The 21,136-nt window shown below is 42.6% G+C and overlaps 1 protein-coding gene across 3 annotated transcripts in view; it reads left to right on the top strand.

The window, feature by feature from the left end:
* SETBP1 (SET binding protein 1) overlaps positions 1 to 21,136 on the top strand; it is a 407,482-nt gene that overhangs the window by 349,086 nt on the left and 37,260 nt on the right. The gene's annotated exons all lie outside the window — the stretch shown is intronic.

The following is a 21,136-nucleotide window of genomic DNA, read 5'->3' as shown; positions in this document are numbered from 1 at the left end:
CTTTGGCGCTCAGCCTTCTTCACAGTCCAACTCTCACATCCATACGTGACCACTGGAAAAACCATAGTCTTGACTAGACAGACCTTTGTTGGCAAAGTAATGTCTCTGCTTTTGAATATGCTATGTAGGTTGGTCATAACTTTTCTTCCAAGGAGTAAGCGTCTTTTAATTTCATGGCTGCAGTCACCATCTGCAGTGATTTTGGAGCCCAGAAAAATATAGTCTGACACTGTTTCCACTGTTTCCCCATCTATTTCCCATGAAGTGATGGGACCAGATGCCATGATCTTTGTTTTCTGAATGTTGAGCTTTAAGCCAACTTTTTCACTCTCCTCTTTCACTTTCATCAAGAGGCTCTTTAGTTCCTCTTCACTTTCTGCCATAAGGATGGTGTCATCTGCATATCTGAGGTTATTGATATTTCTCCCGGCAATCTTGATTCCAGCTTGTGCTTTTTCCAGCCCAGCATTTCTCATGATGTACTCATAAATATGGACATTCAAAAATGGGGAATTTTCTCTTCTAAATTAAGTCAAATAATCATATTAAGGCCAAACTCTTGCTTAAATCCAACATGACCCAGTAACCTTAAACTATTCTGAAGATTCAAAAGTTATCTGGGTTGAACTGTGACTGGACTACCCAATGGAATGGAAGTTGCTTAGTCATGTCCAACTCTTTGCAACGCCATGGCCTAGGGCCCCCACCAGGCTCCTCTATCCATGGGATTCTCCAGGCAAGAATACTGGAGTGGGTTGCCATTTCCTTCCCCAAGGACTTGGACTACCCAAGGTCAGAGTAAATCTGTCAGTTCAGGCCCAGGAGGCCTGCAAGACAGGTATTTGCTTTGTGTCTCCTCCAGAAATAAGCCAGTGATGCCTACAGAGCCTTCTGAAACATGGCAAGGTCTCCTTCAGAGCGCCTAAGTTACCAAAACTCCACATTGTCCCAACAGCTGGTACACAAAACTTTCTAGGAATTCCCGGGAAATCCAGTGCTCTGCATTTGTGCAAAGCAGCAGAAAGGTTCAGAGAGAGCTCAGGATAACTCTGTGGCTGTTATTATTTGATTCCCCACCCCCTTTTCTTGTGGTTTGAGCAACATAAACCAAATTCTATCCCATGCCTAGTTTTCTTCATCAATCTCTTGGGTGTTGAATCTGTTAAAACTGAGACATTTTAAATTTTTAACAGTTTATGTGAGTAGAAATTGATTCAAATCAAGCAGTGTCAAACCAAAAGTGATTCAGAGCACTGCACCAACAGGAGCTCAAAGAGAGACTTTTATAGGGAAGAAATGGAAACAAAGCAAGGCAATGATTTGATTGGCTATAGCTGGAGCACTTGCCTTATGTGGGAAAGCCTAGTTGACTGCTATGGTTGGTGGTCCTTACATCATGACTTCTTAACTTTGAAGCATTTCAGGCTTAGGATTTGGTTTGCTTACTATGTAGGCAAGTAAGGCATTAAAGCCACCTCAGTTTATTGGCCTCTTTATCTAATTATTTTAAAATTATATGGGTATAAAGTCTCAGTGAGAATTCACAGACCTCCAAAAACCTGGTCCTGAAATGTTGTGTGGCCTTTGTCAGGGACCATGTACGTTCATCAGGGGTCTAATGGAAATTTTGCCCTACGCATTTGCCTCTCTCCTGCATTTTTGCCTATCAGGATTAAATCCAGGTGTACTTCCAGGAAAGTCACACAGGATACTGCTTTCAGGGAAGTGATGATGCTAAAGATCACATGCTCTTCTCCTAAAAGAGCAGCTTGAGAAGGTCCAAAGAGTATTAACTTTGGAGTTCAATAGACCAGGCTCCTGTGTCTGGATCCAGTTGCTCACTGCTTCAACTTCAGGCAAAATGTTTGAGATGTCAGAGAAATGGGGGTAATAATGCACACCTCAAGATATGAAAAAGAAAGCAAAAATAAATCCCCAAACCCCTTAGTTGTCTTTTCTTCCAGCCAAAGGCTAGGTTCTGTCTGCACTATAAGCCAGAAATAGCAGACCCCAAATCCTGGCAGGGTTTGATGGCTAGCATTGCGGCAGCCAGGTGGGAGGAGGAAGCCAGGCCCACCTCCCCTCCTTGGATTGGGTTTGCAACTTAGGTAGCTTTACAGCAGCTCTGACAGCAGAGCTATAAAGAGAGGCCGCAGAACAGCTAGTGTCTCCTTGTCTATGGGGTAGGATGTGGGGCCTCACTCCAGAGCCCATTTCTGTAGATGAGAAAACAGAGGAGGCTGGGGGGTGATGGCCACCTTGTGCTTTGGGGGTAACACTCCTTTTAATGAGGACTCCTTAGAAGTCATGTTCTCATAAGGGAGGATGCAGGAAGAGCTGTGTTTCCTCCCGGTTGCCAACTGTACCTACTGGGCACCAGAAGGGGTTTCACTTTCAGCACTGGGCCCTGCAGCCAACCTCACAAAATGCTTTCTTGCATTTGCCAACAAGGAAACTCAGTCTGCAGCTGCAGCAGCAGGTGCTGGCTGCCAGGTTCCCCCGGCAACCCAGGTGTACTCCAGGTTAGCAGCTTTGCCTTGGAGCAGTGGCCTTCATCTCCGATGCATGTGGCTCGAAGCACAGAGTGGAACTGTGTCCCCCCACGGTGGGAAGATAATGATTTTGCTGGTTTTTATGGGGCATAATATAACCTCAGTGGGTGGTTCAGTAGTAGTGGTGGTTTTTAGAGGATATGAGAGATTGTAACATGCTTGTCAATGTTTCTTGTTTCAAGGATTTGGGGATGGGGGAATGGGGATTGTTGCCATCATTCAATCCAATTCATTATCATTCGTGGGTTTGCTCAGGCCCTTGGCTGATATGTTTATGACTCAAGAGGGCACCGCTTCCAGCCACATGATAATTCAAGTTTGCATTTGTGTGTTTTGCAGAAATGTTTACATCTAGGATCTTATTTGGGGCTCCCTATGAAAAGCGTGAGTGAGGTAGAGTAGGAATTGCTGAACTGGTCTGTTTGATGTGTAATCTGAAGCTCGGGAATGACTTGCCTGGTTGCATACCGCATGTGTTCTACAGCTAGGACCCCAGTTCAGGTCTTCTGTGTCTCAGTACCCCATCCTTTCCAGTCTACCATGCTGCTCATGCCTTCTGCTAGCTCCTATGTTTTTGTTTCCAGTTGCCAGTGAGCTGCTTAATCACATGTCTTTTTCTCCGATCGGTTGTGGTCTTTCCTTTGGTACACAGATCAATGCCTGTTAACCACAGTTGCCTGCCTCTGAGGCTTTGTTACTGAGAATGGTGGAAGGAGGAGGAATGGATAAATCCTGAGATATAAAATCAGACTCTCCTCTTCACCATGCCTGTCTTCTCCATATGCTCCTCCGTACTGCAGGCCCCCATCTCCGTTGCTTCTGGCCACCCCAAAAAGCGTGGTGGGTCATGAACTGATGTCCCACCTGTAGACTCAGGCTAAACGGAGCATCAAGGGGGGCTTAACCTGGGCTCAAAAGCACTTTGGTTAAAGATCATCTGGTGTTTTTGCCCCTGCACACTGGTAAATTCTCACCCTAGTGGATGGTTACCTTCTAACTCTTCTTGATACAAGAGGAAACCAGAGACTAGGAAAGCCCCTCACTCTCGAATTAAATATGTAGACTCACATACTCATATAACAAATACTTCCTATAACTTTTTTTCTCTAACTTTTTAGGAACTTGACAGTGATACCTGTCATGATTTTTTAGACTTTAGGTAGATGTTAAAATATGTTTACATTCCTTAGACAAATAATTAAGTACCCACGAAGGCAGCCCAGAAGTTTATCAAAACATGGTCCTGAGAGAGCATGGATCGTGATAGTTCTCCTGGACATTACCAAGGGAACAGTTTCTAGGACTCCTCCCCTCTCTCTTAACTCACAATTAACTGAAAATATTAACAGCACTTAATGAGCATGAGCATTTACCATGTGCCAGACATTATGCTAAATATGGTGTATGCATTATTTAATTTGTTCGTCACAACAATCCCATACATTGGGTACTGCAGTTAAATAATTCCTCAGGGTCATGGCTAACATAGCTGGTGTGAACTTAGGCTGGAGTCTGAAGTCAAGACTCTAATGTATTTTTTAGTTTTATAGCTAAAAATTGTTTTACCACTTTATTCAGGTATAGTTTACATATATAAAGCTGTATACATTAAGTGTATATAACTTGTGTTTAGGAATAAGTATATACCTGTGAAACCACTACCATCATGAAGACCTTAGACACATTCCCTCCCCTCCCAAATTCTTCTCCAAACCCCCCACCTTATTATTATTTTTTGTTGTTGTAAGAACACTTACCGTAAGATCTAACTTCTTAGAGCCTTGCCAACAATACTGGATTGTATACTTAAAATTTTCTAATATCAGAAAGCAAATGTTAATTTTATAACTGCTTACTAATAGAATTACACAAGATATTCAGTAAGAAAATATAATGCATGTAATCAAGTCAAATCAAACACTCTCCCAGCTTGGATGCTGTGGGGATGCCATAGAAATATGCAGCACAGTTCTAGGATTAAAGATTATACAACCTGTTAGGCTGCAGATATAAACACATGATCTAAACATAACCCATGAGTGATGATTTTTATTTGATTGAGACAAGCCTGTGTTAGACTTTTAGGGTGGGAGAGACTTGCACTCCAGGTAAGCATGATAAATGAAATGTTATGACACGAGCATGCACCACAGTGCCAGGCATCTGATAAAGATTCAGTCAATATTAAATGAATAAACCAGCATCTAGACCAGTCTCTCCAGTGAAGGACTCTCCAAAGCAGCAGCTCCAGTGCCTTAAAGAGTGTGGGGCAGCGTACACGATTTTATAGCAGATATTACATTCAAAGTGCCGATCCTGAGAGCAAGATAAGGAAATGGTGCCTTTGTGGGGATCACCTAACTGCTTCTGTCATCCACAAAGGCTTACTTAGAGAAACAGATAAATAGCTGAACCATAAAGTATGATCAGTGCCTTAGCGGGTTTACATATAGGTGCAATCTCTCTCTCTCTCTCAGGAGACACAAATCGTCTAGTGACCAACAGTAGGCGTGCTGACCACGTCACACCTTTCTAGGGCTGAGCACACCAAGTCTCAGAGCTCTCCCAAAGCTTGGCTTCCCAGGTGTGGCTGCCCCTCCAAGCACACTGCCTTATATGCTGCCTTGGGTCAAGTTGCCGAGATCTAAGCCACCTCTGTCCAGCTGTGTGATCTTGGGCAATCAGTTATTCTCTGAAAATCCCAGATGGAGAGTATGCTTGAATTAAAAAAATTAATTCATAAAAAATGCCTCATACATGGAAATACTTTATACCTGTTAGCTCTTGTGGTGGTGGTTGTTGACAATATTATTATTAGAAACATTTGTAAAGTTTGTTTTAAAAAAATTAAGACCCGAGCAAAATAAATATGTTAGCATAAAATAGAAAATAAAGATCTTAGCTTATGTTAAAGGATCAAGAAGTGACAGGAGTGACCTCTTTTAATTCTCTAGCCTTAACCCAGGAGTTGCGGGGGTTTAGGGACAGACATGAATCTTGGTGTGTTAAAGGGTACCTGGGACTTGTTTTCATCATAAGGTAAGACATGCAGACATGAAAGTGATGGTCGTGAAGGAGGAAGTTTACACTCAAGGATCCCTGGAAACCGATAGTGTGCCGTGCCTGTGGTGTGTAGGACTACGTGGGTTAGCACTAGGGCAAAAGCCTTCATTGTGGTTTTCATGGAAAGGAATGTGTGAAGCATGTGAGGATGGTTTGGAATTAGCTGTTTTGAATAATTTCAGCAGATTTTGGGGTCTAGAGATCGCCCCTAGTTGCTTGGTGCTTGGCCCTGGGATGGTATTAAAGCAGGGGCATAGTGCCGCAACCAGTGGGGAAGCTCCATAAAGGAGGTAGTTGGAGGATATGGGTTCTGTATTTATTTGTACATGAAAAGCATGCTTTATAGGGGGCTTGTCTACTATCTCTAGGATAACCTAGCCCTGTAAGGGACCGTCTCTTGAGGGTTGTTAGCAAGGCCTCCAATGCCAGAGCGTCATAAAATACGGAAAATAAAACACACAGTTACTACATGTGGCACTGCAATCCTGACTGACAGGAGTAGAGTTGGCACTCAGAAAAGGCACGATGATGGTTTCTGTCTGGCTCGCCACAGACTCGGCTTCCCAGGTGGTGCTAGTGGTAAAGAACACGCCTGCCAGCATAGGAGATATAAGGGATGTGGGTTCAATCCCTGGGTCAGGAAGATTCCCTGGACGGAGGAGGACATGGCAACCCACTCCAGTATTCTTGCCTGGAGACGCCCATGGACAGAGTGAGCCTGGAGGGCTTCCGTCCATAGGGTCACAAAGAGTCATACATGACTGAGCAGCTCACTTCACCACTGAATCAGCTTCTGGGTTAAGGAATCCTGTGGGTTTCTCCACATTAGCAAGTAGGATGCTGGGTTGGTGCTGGTCATAGTGCCCTCACCCGACTACCATTCCAGTGATGGTTTGGGGAGACCCAAGATCTCACCCTTTAGGCATTTAATCCTACCTTCCTGCTTAATCTTTGATAACTCATTTCATGAGCGGTGCTATGAAAATGTGGTTGCCTCCACCCAGTGGGAGTTTTGAGAGATCTGTTTCAAGAGCTGGACCCACTTGGACACAGACTAGTTAGGACAGTATCTGATATTCTCTGAGCAGTGGCCACCACTTACTGCCCTTGTCCTTGTGTCGGTCACTAGGTCTCTCCAGTCTGCTGTGAAGCTGTTTGTGGTTGACAAACAAAACTCACCCACCAGGTTTCTTCATGCCCTGTTTTAAAATTTGCTTTCAGGAACAGGCGTGCGGTGTCCAAGACACTTGGAAATACACAGATATGTGTTTAAGCAACTTGATTTCTTCTCACGTTCTGCCTTAATTCAATAATCCATTTATTCTTTCATTCAATAAGCAAATAATGTTTGGCAGAAGTTTTTTTTTTTTTTTTTTTTCCCTGAATTCCCAGGCAATACAGCAAAATGAATCACTGAGAGCTTTGAGACTCAAATTCTACAAAGTGGGAGGATGGGGAAAGCCAGTGTCTGCTGTACAATCAGCAGCCAGAATATAGGCTGACAGAGTCAGTGAACACAGTCTGTGACCATCCATGAAGCATCATGTGGACTTCATACAGTTCTGGCAAGGAGATAGGGATTTAGCAGTCTCTGAGGGGTTGGTTTTATTCCCACATTGCCCAGATAGTCTGCTTCACTGATCACAGGGTCTTCCCTCACTCTGACCTGCAACCTAACCCAAACAGCAAAGGAAGAGGATGGGCTGAGAAGCAGGGCCCATCCACCCCATCCTGGGGAAATAATCAGATGTATCCTCCCACCGTTGGGTCAGGCAGCACCTTTCAAATGAAGCACATTCACTGAAGTCCATGCAATCAAGAGATATGGTTCATAAAGATAGGAATAAAGTAATAAATGTGTTCTTGTTTAACCGGCAAACTTGGTTTAGCTTCCTGTTATCATCTGGTCTAGTGGCTACTTATTGAATGTCCTCCTGGCACACACTCAGAAAACCGAAACATAAAGGGGGTCCATCATCCAGTTCTTGAGAGGAACAGATATGCTAGAAGCCAGGACTGTATGGCATGATATTGGGATCAGCTTGGGAACTTTCAGATTCTGACTCTGCTGTCTACTCATTGTGATAACCAAGACTCAGTTGCTTGCCCTCTCTGTAAAATGGGAATAAACATAATAGCCCTCCCTTATAGGCTTGTTGATGAATCTAAAGTGAGCTAGTACATGTAAAGAAAGGGCTTGGAGAGAATCCTTGCAATTGAAGTACTAGCTATTACTATTATCAGTACAGTTGTGAAAAAGTTTTGGCAACTAGAATACAGGGGAACCTTTCACCATTGCATCAGGGTTTCCTGATCAGTGCCAGATATTTTAAGGTGAGGGGAGGAAGGATCACCTCCTGCGGTGTTTCCAGGATTCAGAGTGCGGAGAGGAGAAAAGAATGACTCGGCCTGGCCAGACCAGAAGGAGCTGGATGAGCCCCAACACTGAGAAGGAGCAGGTACTAAGATTCTCTAATAGGGCTAACTTCTCAAGAGTCATTTCTACCATCTTGAACGGTATGAGTCAGATGGGATCTCCAAGAGAGTGTATCCACATTTTGGCCCTAACTCAGAAACCCGCCAACTCCGTATGTTCACACCTGCACCAGGGCTCTGATACACTTTCACTGCCATCCCATGAAACCTCTACCTAAGATTTCTCCTGGTTAAAACCTGTGCAGTGCCAAGAAACACTCTTACCTTTCCAGAGGCCTCAAAATACCCCAGACATGTGCCTGAGTTTCACACCTCCAATCTCCCCACTCACGCCCTGGGCCTGTCAGGATTGTCAGGAGGCTCAGTGGGCTCCTGAAGATGCCTCAGCAGCCATGTTTGTGTGAAGTACAAGTGAGGTTCTGAAGCCCCCTTCATACGAATTCATCTACCTTTCTCCACGTTTCATACCAACACACCTGTGTGTAATAAAAGGCAATGAGGGAGGGAATCAGTGGCAAAATTATACTGTGGAAAAAATCCTGGTTTGATCAGAGAAAAATAGATCAGTATATATACATACTGATGCCCATAAATCATCTATTTAACGGAGAGAAAGAAAAGACCTGACATTTGGTCTTGCTGGTCACGTGTTCTTGAGTTAGATGGTTTTGTAAGACTTCGGTCAGCCCTCATATTTACCACACAAGAGGAATTATTATGGTTTACACTTAAGGAAACTTGAGGCCCAAAGTCTAGCCTACGATCTCCACCACTAGGAGGTTACCTCCTAAAACACACAGCCCTTCAAACCATCACCAAAAATATCAAACAACAAAAGAAAATACAGCCCAGGCATGATAAAGCTGGCCGACTGCTTATTTTCTTTATAGAGGCAAATAATTAGTTTGAGCTCTTGCCGAGTTTCATAAGAACTGGGCTCGTGGGGGTGGGGGAGATTTCCCTTTATATATACTATTTTAGGAAAGCCCATAATTGAATCTAATTTCTGCAGCTGCCGTTAGAAAGCAGGATAGCAGTGGCGCATCTGGGAGACAACAGAGGCCCACAGAGCAGGGTGAAATATGCCCCATGCAACCGAGAAAACCCGGGCAGAGGGCAAAGCCACCTGCCCGAAAGGGACGCCAAAGCCAACATCGGGCCAGGGGGGCAAAGTGGCAGGAGAGTGTGGCCCCCAGTTCCCACCTAGGAAGGGTGGATGAGCAGCTCCCAGAGTTCCTGGAGCGAGAAACCTTCTGGATCTTTGTTCTCTCTCCGCCACGGCTTGTAAGTATTAGCCTGATGTTGTTTACTTCTTCTCCCAATCTCTCCAAGGAATATGATTCACACGTTTTCAGATTTATTTGAACAAAATGCAATAAATATGCTGCTTCAATTTTAACTGCTGGCCTGTAGCCAGGCTTTTTAATGAATCTGGCCTGTGCTACTGAAGTGTTCCAGGATCTCCAGGGCTCTGGGCACTGTGAGATTATATACACTGGTGTGCGTGCTCACCGCACACACACACACACAGACAGACGCACGCATGCACTTCCCCACCTCCTATTCCCTGGAGGGCCGCTGACTCACAGTCAACTGCAGGTTTTTCAGAGCTGACTCTGGTTAAAATTAGCAGGAGCCTTTATTGTCCAAGGAGAGGAAGGATTCCTCCACCTTGTTTCACATCTGCGTGGAAATGCCATCTTTTCGTTCCCCCCTTCTCTGTTGGAATTACTATACCCACCTCCAAAAGCTGCCATCATCAGCCTTTTTTTTCTCTTCCTTTGTTTCCTCACAAGTGACCACTAGACCTGGCCCAGCCAATGGAGACTTCCATATAAAAACAGCTAAATATGGGGGCTTAACGTGGAGATAAAAGGACTCTCAGCTGACCATGACTAGTCAGGACTCCCTGCTTCTGAGAGATGGGAGAAAAGGATGAGCAGGGACACCCACAAAGACAACCCTGGGCCTGGCACCCTTTCTCAGAAAGAGGAAGAGAAGGAGAAATGCCAACCTCGGGCCTGCAGCACACCTCTCCCGGACACCACCCTCCAGGAAATATAGCCACAGAGGGTAAAACTGCTGCTGCTGCTGCTAAGTCACGTCAGTCGTGTCCAACTCTGTGTGACCCCATAGACGGCAGCCCACCAGGCTCCCCCGTCCCTGGGATTCTCCAGGCAAGAACACTGGAGTGGGTTGCCATTTCCTTCTCCAATGCATGAAAGTGAAAAGTGAAAGTGAAGTCGCTCAGTCGTGTCCGACTCTTCGCGACCCCATGGACTGCAGCGCACCAGGCTCCTCCATCCATGGGATTTTCCAGGCAAGAGTACTGGAGTGGGGTGCCATTGCCTTCTCCAGGGTAAAACTGAGGGATCTGCAAAGGGGACCCCATTGGTGGTCCCAGCCTCCTCTTCTGGAGGACCCCTTGCAGCTTCAGAAACCTGAAACTCCAGTTTTGTGCCCACAGTGAACAACACTTAAGACCCTTGTGGGTTGGCATCTGTGAATTCCCTCAGAAGGAAGGGACCATTTCCAGGAAGGAGTGATTTTGGGGCCTGAGGCATGGTTTCCTACTGGTGGCAGTATGGTGGCCAAATTCTGCCTTGTTGCTAGTAGACACATCTATTTCTCTCCTTTCAAAGACCAGACCATAGTCTAATCTCTTCTACTGTTACTAGTGGTTTTGTTTTCTTTTCCTCTTTTGAAGTTACTTTCAAAAGCAAAATTGATCTGACATCCCCATTCCATCCCCATGTTATTTCATCACATCCCCTAATGGGATCTTCACAGTCATTTGACAAAATAAGCAAAGAAACTTGGAAGTCATGTACCTGGATACATAAACAAAAGGGAGGGCCTGACTGCCCTTACTGACTAGGGAAGAGGTCCAGAGTGCAGAGCAGCAGGTGGGATAGCTTCTCCAACAATAGAGAAGGTTGGGATAGCTTCACCAACAATAGGGAAGGTTGGGATAGCTTCACCAACAATATGCAGTTGTTTACTGGGAGCCATTGTTTCCTCATTAATGGAACGATCTTTCCAGGCTGGTTATTCTGTGGTTCGGACAGACTTTGAGTAGTTTTCCTCGAACATCTTTTGCTCTCATAGTATTTGACACCTCCTTCTGTCTGTTTTACTTTCTTGAAATGGAATAATAAATAACTTATTTCTGTCACAAAAATTATATCTTCTTATTAATAATATTCATAGAATTGTAGAATGTTTCTTATGGAGCCTGGGGAAAACACCATCTTGGTTTCTACTTCAAGTAGTGGTATCAGTGATATGATTTTGTGTAAGACTGTCTCAAACTCTTTACAAGCAGATGCAGTTCTAGTCAACATGTATTGGTCAATCTCTTGATCTCTTATTAGCTCTTTGCCAAGTGGACACTGTTGGAAATATGAAAAATATAAGACACAAACTCTTTTCTCAACTTACTAATTATCTTATTGGAAAGTCAAGATCACTATGAATTGTAATAATAGTAATGATAATAGCAGCATGCCTGTTAGGAGGCAGGCATTCTGGTAGATACTTGATTGATATTTACTTCATTTCAGCCTGAACAAATTCCTCATTTTAGTTCTACATTAGTCACAAGGAATCCAAGGTCTAGATCAGTTTGCCCAAAGCTGAATGGTGATTGAAGATATATCTGATTGATTCTATGAGTTTGAAATATCATATAACCAAGTGTTCCACTGAGCATGAGCAAGGTCTGCAGAGCTGTGGTATAGGTGTGGTACTCTCTGCAAGGCCAGAGAAGTGGAAGTTCTGAATAAGGGATGTTACCTGCTGCTTGAGTTTACCCTGAAAGGAATAAGCAGGAACTAACCCTGGGCCCGAGTTCAGAAGTGAGAAGGAAAATATGGCCTCCTGATAGAAGATGTTAAAATGAACACTGGAAGACTGTTTTGCCATCTCCAATCCTCTTTAACAAGAGGCAAGCCTTTTACTAAGACCACTGGGGAGAGAGAACTTTTACCTGCCCGAGCCTCAACCTCAGTCACCCTTTATGCTGGATGTCCTTCAAGCAAATTCCTGGCTTGAAAAAGGGATGCCCTCAGATAACTTCAGTTATTTTTAAATTGGTGCATATAAAAATAAACACATTCTACTTATTACATAACCAAGGTTGAAAAAATAATGTTTTATTGTCAATTTTATTAGTTGGGAAATGTAATAATTTCCAAGTTTGAGAAATACAGTCAGGGAATTATTTTTAACCTTTTGTAAAGTCTTGAATTTGCTTTATTGGCATCTCTTAGCAATTCCATTTGCTCCCCGAATCCTGGTTTCCGGCTTCCTTTTCTTTCTTAGGAAAGCCTAAGTCAAACATGAAAGCTGTTTTTTCAGCTCTGAGCTCATGGAGATTGTCCACAGTTGTAGCCTCATTGCACATTCCATCTGAAGTTTTTTTTTCAAAAAGTTCCACAACTTCTTAATCTTATACTAGACTATTATCTGCTTATACCCAGGGCTAACTAGAAAAACTTGAGAAGTTCGCCATTTGCTCACAAAAGTTCTTTTCCTAAAACTTTACTTAAAGAAAACCTCTCAGTCCTTCTGTCTACATCTTAGAGTCCAGATGTTGAAGTAACTGTTTATATTTCTCATAAGCATGGGACAGGAAGGCTGTTTAAGGGAAAGGACCTGACGCAGAGACTTGGGTTCAAATTCCTGCTTTAATTTTGTGAGGCCCTGAATATGTTTCTTAGCATCTCTGAGCCTTGTTTTCCTCATATATAAGATATAGTTAATACTACCTGTCGATATTTCATTGGGTTGTGGGGAGTTTTAGATTGTTTGATCTTCAACCAAGAATAATCCTTCCAGAAGTAACCAAAAGGACCTCATTAAAAAGTGGCATACCACTTTCACCATGAGGCACCAACCCTGTGAGCAGGACACGTGACAGAAACACCCAGAGGAGCTTAGACCTAACTGGGTTTCCCAAGCCTTGCAGGTCCAATAACTTGCATTTTATTTGGTTTATCTGATAGAACTGAGATCTCTGTTGTCTTCTCAAAAATAGAAGTGCTTTTGACTCGCAGATCTTCCTTATGATGGCTAAGTGACTTTCCTCCTGTTTAAGATCAGCAGAGACTCTTCTGTCTGCTCGAGATGCAGAAACACAAGGAATCAGAGACCATAAAGACACTCAGGACAAAGAGAAGTGTCGTGCCCAAGTCATAGAGCTGAGGATAAGTAAGACTGGAATCGCCATCTTAAGCTGCTTTGGCCCTCCCTCTGCCCAGCAGCATTCGTTCGTGACCATAGACCCTGAAGTGAGCATATGAAGTGACTGTATGGAGACACTGCTGTCCAGCAGGATTATAAATGAGTTACTGGGGCAGTGTGCAAAGTATTCCAGAAAACCTGAGTGCGTTGAGGCCCATTCTTTACTGCGTATGCATCCATAACTGTGAGGTGTTTCTGTGCTGAGCTCATCCCCGTGTCCACTAGTGCTCTTTCTTAGTGGTCAGAGATTCAATTTGTGTGACTTGTCTTTGGTTAGGATAATAGGCATCACACCCTTTCTTACTTTTTATGCTGATTCTTGACCATCTTTCTGCTGTGTGGCAATAGCATTTTTGCCAAGATCTGCTAAAACTCATTCTTCATTATAGATGCTCAATAGATATTTGTTAAACAAATGGACAAATGAATATATGCATGAATATTCCCAGCACACATCAATCCAATGGTATTTATGAATTGCTGGACTGACTTCAGTTTACAAAATAAACAGGCCATGAAATTTGAATTTAGTAAAAAGAATTTAGTTCAGGCCTACAGGCCCTATTGGGCTTCCCTGGTGACTCAGTGGTAAAGAATCCGCCTGCCAATGCAGGAGATGCAGGTTCGATCCCTGAGTCAGGAAGATCCTTTGGAGCAGGAAATGACAATCCACTCCAGTATTCTTGCCTGGGAAGTCCCATGGACAGAGGAGCCTGGTGGGCTACAGTTCATGAGGTTCCAAAACAGTCACACCTGACTTAGCGATTACACAACAATAACAACAACAGTGCCTATCATTTGTAGCAAGTCGTTAGAATGTCAGGATTTAAAGCTGCAGTATACTTGCTTTTTTAGGAAAGGGATCACATGCCTTCTTCTGGCATCTCCGCTCTCCTGGTTAAGTTGCCATTGTGGTTTCTCTCTGCATAGCTATCCTCTGATGCTGGTAGAATGTCCACTAGCAGTCGTTGCTGTTCAGTTATTTCCTCTTCTCTCCTCAACCCTATTTTCTAGCCTGTGTCAAAGCATCTTTAATAATCTGAGACTGAACATCAATAGGAGATTTTGTACTAAGAATGAAGTCTTCCAAAAGCTACAATCAAATACCAGCCCATGAAGACAGGAGGAAGAAAAAGTGAAAACCTCAGTTCAGAGATATACAGATCCACACTTGTAGAACACATACTTTAAATGGGGACTTGCTATCTTGAAAACATATAACTTTCTAAAGGCCCACACCTCCAGCTGAGTAATCGGTATGCAGGTCAAGAAACAATAGTTAGAACTGGACATGGAACAATAGACTGGTTCCAAATCAGGAAAGGAGTACATCAAGGCTGTATACTGTCACCCTGCTTACTTAACTTATATGCAGAGTACATCATGGGAAATGCCGGTCTGGGTGAAGCACAAGCTGGAATCAAGATTGCCAAGAGAAATATCAATAACCTCAGATATGCAGATGACACCACCCTTATGGCAGAAAGTGAAGAGGAACTAAAAGCCTCTTGATGAAAGTGAAAGAGGAGAGTGAAAAAGTTGGCTTAAAGCTCAACATTCAGAAAACTAAGATCATGGCATCTGGTCCCATCACTTTGTGGCAAATAGATGGGGAAACAGTGGAAACAGTGACAGACTTTATTTTAGGGGGCTCCAAAATCACTGCAGATGGTGATTGCAGCCATGGAATTAAAAGACGCTTGCTCCTTGGAAGGAAAGTTATGACCAAACTAGACAGCTTATTAAAAAGCAGAGACATTACTTTGCCAACAAAGTTCCATCTAGTCAAAGTTATGGTTTTTCCAGTAGTCATATGTGGATGTGAGAATTGGACTATAAAGAAAGCTGAGCTCCGAAGAATTAATGCTTTTGAACTGTGGTGTTGGAGAAGATTCTTGAGAGTCCCTTGGATCTCCTGATCCAACCAGTCCATCCTAAAAGAAATCAGTCCTGAATATTCGTTGGAAGGACTGATGTTGAAGCTGAAACTCCAATACTTTGGCCACCTGATGAGAAAAACTGACTCATTTGAAAAGCCCCTGATGCTGGGAAAGATTGAAGGTGGGAGGAGAACGGGATGACGGAGAATGAGATGGTTGGATGGCATCACTGATGCAATGGACATGCGTTTGAGTAGGCTCCTGGATTTGGTGATGGCCAGGGAAGCCTGGCGTATTGCAGTCCATGGGGTCTCAAAGAGTTGGACATGACTGAAACTGAACTGAACCAGCTTCCACTGGACAGTGAGCTATCCAAATGAACAAAACAAAATTTGATTTATAAAACATATTATTTGAACAAGGCTTTGAGTGTCTTCAGGGCAAGACCCATAGCTTATTCATCAGCATTTGCCCTATAGTGCTTCAAAGAGAACTTCTAATGTAAATTTGCCCAATAAAGGTTGAGGAAGGAAAAAGGAAACAGGGAGGGCAAGTAGGAATTGTGAACACTAGAACACACTGGTTAAGCATCCAGGATCAAAGGGCGAATTTCTACCCTTAGTGTAGAAACCTTATCTCGAGTTGGCTCTCTTCTCAGAAATCTACTGGGAGCAGCTTTTGTCCCCTTTAATCACAGTTGTACCTGTAGAGAGCAAACGATCTCTTTTCCAAGGCTGGGTGTCTATGTGTCTACATGGAAATATTTGTGTCGCCTCATTACCCCCTGGTAGTTCAGATGGTAAAGAATCCTCCTGCAATGCAGGAGACTTGGGTTTGATCCCTGGGTTGGGACGATCCCCTGGAAGAGGGCATGGCAACCCACTCCAGTATTCTTGCCTGGAGAATCTCCATGGACAGAGGAGCCTAGCGTGCTGCAGTCCATGGGGTCACAAAGAGTCAGGCATGACTGAGTAACCAAGCACACAACACATTATCCACAAGGAGACCCAAATTCCTAGCATTATTCCCAGCCTGACCTAGGGCCCTGTCTTCACCCACCTGCCTTAGAGTCTATATTGTAGCCACACAGAAATTCTTGCTTTTTGCTAAACATGCCATTCTATTTTATGCTTCATGCCTTTGCACCTGCTGCCCTTCCTTCCTCTCATCCCCTTTGAGCCAGTACTTCTAAATTGTTCAGGACCCAAGTAAAGGATCACCTCCTCAGTGATGTTCCTCCCTCCCTAACAGGAAAGTTGCTCATGCCCTTGGCTCTTATGCCTGACCCCGTTGTCCTTATTACAGAATATTGAGAATTAGTATTTATGTATTTACCTCTAGTACTTTGAGGATAGAGATTTATCTTTGTATTCTCATATGTAAGCCTAGAGGATAGGTACTATTATTAATTCCACTATTAACAAGAATATAGAAGCACTAAGAGGTGAAATAAGTTGCCCAACTCAAGACACACCAGTAACTTATATCCCTGTGCTGTGAATTTAGGGAATGTGGGCTCAGAACACACCCTTTTATCTACTTTGAAATGCTACTTTTCTTTTATCATACTGGTTTTTTTGTTACCTTTATTATGGTATCTATATTAATATAAATTCATATTCTTAATCAGCTAGATAAATTATTTATGTTTGTAAATGAGTTATATAGTTAATAAGTTCCATTTTAAACTATTATTCTACAGTATATGCTAGTTGTTAAAATCTCCCCAGTAAATCTCTGGCATGCCCCAGGTGCAAAAGAAGGTAATATTGGTAGTCTTTTCAGCTCAGGGGAGATCGTTATTTTTATTCAAATTTCTTATTACTGCATCTTGTGTCTTCAACTAAATATTTGAATACCCCAAAACTGGACCCGTATTTTAACAGTCCCCAAAAGGACCCAGAATGGCTGTGTTCCTGATGGGCAGTGAAACTTTTGCTGAATAAATTAATGCAAGAAAGAAATGCAAAATTTCTTCCTTATTGCCACCCACCAGTAACTTGTTGAAAATGTGATATCAAGTTGAATATTGAGGAGTTGACAAACTTTCTTGTTGGGGGTCCCACGTTTCAGAGAATTGGTAGTTAATTCTGATGGCAAAGATGCAGTGATTATTTGACCAGCAATCTCTCCTCTAGGTCTCCAGGCTTTCAGTCAAACATCTGGTGGCCTCCATCCTTATCACCTTGTAAATAACCAGCATTTCCTCTTCTCATTCCTGGCTGGCTCATTCTGAGCTCATTCTCTGCACTAGTCTTTATGCCAGGACATAGAAATAGAAACATTCTGGGTGGGAGAATCAGAATCCAAATGTACTACCAGTAATTAAGAAACACACTGCTACTGGGAAAGGAGTTTTGAGGGGGTAGATAAGCTGTAACTTTAAATCCAGAAGACCCAGGATTTAATTCCCAGCTCTGTCACTTAACTAGGTATAGGACCTTGTTCAAGTTATATAACTTCTCAAAGCTTCAGTTTTCTTATTTAAAAAAAAAATTGTTTTTAATAAACCAACTACCTGAGAGGGCTATCATGAAGGTTAAAGTTCTTTTCACTTAACCCATCCCCACTTTTTAAATAAAGACAAAATAATTGTCTGGATATTTTTGATATTTAGCAACTCATCCTCACCTCCCCCATGATTCCATGACCCTGGAGAGTTTGAGCTGCTTCTCCTGAAACGCTTATTCCTTAGCATGTGTGTGTGTGTGTGTGTGTGTGTGTGTGTGTGTGTGAAAAGCATCAAGCCTCCAAACTGTAGAACTACTACTTTTTGGCCTTTGAAATGAAATCTAGAGTGCAAAAGTCCTTCTTTTTTATCTTTGTCTTAAGACTAGGCCCTGAATAACTGGACTGATGACTTGTGACTCTTTGAATCAAATGCAATAGTCTCTTTCCAGTTCCATACTCTGCCAGTGACTATTTACTTCTCTGATCTCAAGTCCTACCAAGGACTTTTCATCTCCATCATCCACTTCTGGAAATTTCCCTTCACTCTTCTCTGTATGACTGAAAGTCTTCCTCAGATGCTCTAACTTTTAAAATACTCCCCTTATATCTTAAATTATATAATGGCATATCATCCATTAGCTCTGTTTGTGCACCATGCAGTGTTGGAAACAACACAGGCATTATACAAACAAAACGTATTTGGGGCTACTCTGGGGTCTGGCAATGGTGAAATTTCCTTAGAGGATGGTTGAAAAAAGATGCACTGCAGCCCATTTATTGAATAGAGCTTGCATAATCAACCAAGTAGAAAGAAATGTTGAGATGCATTTAACCTCATTAGTTTCAGTAGGACTGACTCTCTCCAATCCATCAGAGTTGAGCTACATTAGTGAAACTCAACTATTTCCAAATCTCATTTACATAATGGATGAGAAGTGAAATGAGCCCAATGCAAGGGGAGCCGCCCGGCGGCACTAAAGTTTATCACAATATGTAAGATTTCTTTTAGATCATTGCATTAAATTTCCACTAACAAGATAACAAATTAATTGTATTACTGTACTAGCCCAAAGTCTATTGAGTGGCGAGTACCAGTGAAGGCAGCAGCTGGGATTTCAAGGGCTGTGGTTGGGGAAGGATGCTCAGAGGGATATGGTGACTTTTACCTTAGCTTTCTTCTGCCCCTTTAAGAAATTCTAGGCACCTCTGTAATCTGATGGTAGACTTTGGCTTTATTAGTGAGGTAAGTAAGGATGAGTAAATCAACTGTATCAGACAAGCCTCAGGACATCTAGAAATTGATCATTCTGCTGAAATAAGCACTCTGTGTTTATTAGCTGGGAGTTCATCACTATCACTTCTCCTCATCCAATTCCTAAGAGATTTCAAAGCCATCATCATGGTATTAGCTCGTCTGACTGAACTACTAGAGATAAAGATTAGGAGATCTATCTAATGATGGGTCTGAGTTTCTGTGATTTTTTTTTTTCTCTTCTATTGCAAAAAAGAGAGCTTTTCTGGTACACATTCTGTGTCTATATGTGTGTGCCTACACAGTCACAGTGTGTTTCCATTTTATAGGATGATTTCAAATAGTGGAACAAAGTAGGTGGTTTGAAGAAAGCCACACTCAAACTGTTAAAACAATGCAACTTTCTCACACATAAAGCTAAGACTACTTAAGGGGGCTGTATGCTGAACTGACTTCTCTAATGACACAGTGTGTGCATACAGTGGGTGATATCTCACTGAGAGTAATTAGATTCTGTAACCACATTTATAATCCTAACATCCATACATGGCCAGACTCCTACAGATGGGTTCTTGAGAGATGAGTACATATTCGACTGATCTTTCACAAACCAGCAAGTATGTATTTATCTATTTATACATATATTTATAGACACACATGCATTTAAGCTCCTGATATCAAGCTCTTTTCTCAATGTGGCTTCTAAATAAGCAGTAATCAAAATGCAAATCAGGTGACCCAGTTAGCATCAAGATCTGTATTGCCATGCAGATGTTCTCTGCAACTCTGTGTTCTAAAGGTAAAAAGGAATATACTACAAAAGATGCTTATATTAACAACTTCACATTAAGGAGAGTAGGGAAGAATCCCCCAGAGCCAGTGGCCTTATAGCTTGTATCACAATTGCCATTTTTGGCTTGGTCTGTTTGAAAGTTTCCCTGTAGAGTGTAGAATAATAAGCATGTACCAGGAGAGCAAGAAGACTGCTTCTGTGAAGCCTCAGATTGCAACCCATGTAACAGAAAGCTAACACACTGGCCTGAGACAGTCAAAAAATAAAGCTGGGGTCAGAGTAATGGCCCTGCCATCCTCCCTGTGTGCCACTGGGCAAAGCAAGATACATCCCTTTCTGGGGCCTCAGTTTCCCAGGAAGGACTGGACTAGTTCCTTTCCAACTCTAAACTGCCTTGATTTTCCTTTACTGAAGCTTCTTGGTGCTCATCTATTGATGAAGTCTGCTTTATGTGCATCAGTTGCAAATTCCTAACCTACCTGATCATCAAGGATGTAACAAAACCCCATACTTGGTGCAATGTGCTACTAAATTGTTTTAATGACCTGTAGGCATCCTTCCTTTGCTAGTATCTTTTGAAAATCCCTGTGTTATATTTTTCAGAGAAACAGGTACCACTTGACTATACCTTTTTTTTTTAAGCATTGGGCAGTTTTATCAGCATTCTGTTTGGTTACATCTATCTGTGCTTAGTCCTTCTGGGGTGTGTGTGTGTGTGTGTACACAGGAATTGACTTAGGCAGGCCAGGATACTAACCTGAACCTAAAAGTATCTTTGAACCTTGAGCTCAAAATGTGTCGTGTGTGTGTGTGTGTGTCCATGTCTATGTTTTTTTCCTAAGAAGAGGTTCTGATGTCTAAGATGCAGAAAGATTACAAACTTCTAACTCAAGATGTCTCCTCTTTGCATTTGTGATGTTTGCTGTATTTCCATTCTGATATCATTGGGCACATCTAGAAAATACCTTTCATCTGATGTGACTTTTTCACTGTAGGATTAGGATAGACTGGCTTCTACAGCATTAGAATTTACTGCATAAAGGAGTCTTTAATAAAATATCTCTTTGAAGTTCTAACAGACAAAATATTCTCTTCTCAGCCCATTTCTTCACTTCAAAATTAAGAGAAGCAAGAACAAATCAGATTGTTAGCGGTTTCTCTGAATCTGGACAACTTAGAAGAGTAGAGCTAGAATAGATTCTGACCAAGAGGAAACTGAGACACAGGTTCAATCCTTGAATTGAGAAGATCCCCTAGAGGAGGAAATGGCAACCCACTCCAGTATTCTTGCCTGGAGAATCCCATGGACAGAGGAGCCTGGCAGCTATAGTCCATGGGGTCCCAAAGAGCTGGACACAACTGAGTGATTAAGCATGCAGAGGATACACATGACTTGAACATATGAAATAAGTTTAAAATGAAACAATTAGTACTAAGACTGTAGTGCTGAGTAATAATAGTTAAC

Source organism: Bubalus bubalis, chromosome 22 (assembly GCF_019923935.1).
Source record: "Bubalus bubalis isolate 160015118507 breed Murrah chromosome 22, NDDB_SH_1, whole genome shotgun sequence".
Lineage (NCBI taxonomy): Eukaryota > Metazoa > Chordata > Mammalia > Artiodactyla > Bovidae > Bubalus > Bubalus bubalis.
The sequence above is the reverse complement of the archived record's forward strand: the minus strand, read 5'-3'. Positions and strand labels throughout refer to the sequence as shown.